The sequence below is a fragment of the Apaloderma vittatum genome, unplaced genomic scaffold, assembly GCF_000703405.1.
Source record: "Apaloderma vittatum isolate BGI_N311 unplaced genomic scaffold, ASM70340v1 scaffold3767, whole genome shotgun sequence".
Lineage (NCBI taxonomy): Eukaryota > Metazoa > Chordata > Aves > Trogoniformes > Trogonidae > Apaloderma > Apaloderma vittatum.
The window spans coordinates 1-236 of NW_009727662.1; positions in this window are offsets into that span (position 1 = coordinate 1).

Consider the following 236-nt stretch of genomic DNA (forward strand, 5'->3'; position numbering starts at 1 on the left):
GAAGGCCGGCGGTGGGGGGTTTGTTTTGGAGGACGAGGCGGCCTTTGGTTGTTTTTCCTTCTCCTCCTCCTCGGAGGAAGCAGCCCTTTAGGAAAAGAGGGAAAGCGTCTAGTTTTCTGCGTTGGAACTGATTTTTCTGGTCATCCAGGGCAACGCCCGCAGGTGACTAAGTCTGGTTCCCTGATAACGAGGGGCAGGTCTGCCCGCTCCCCAACCTCCCTGCATAAGCAGGGCCG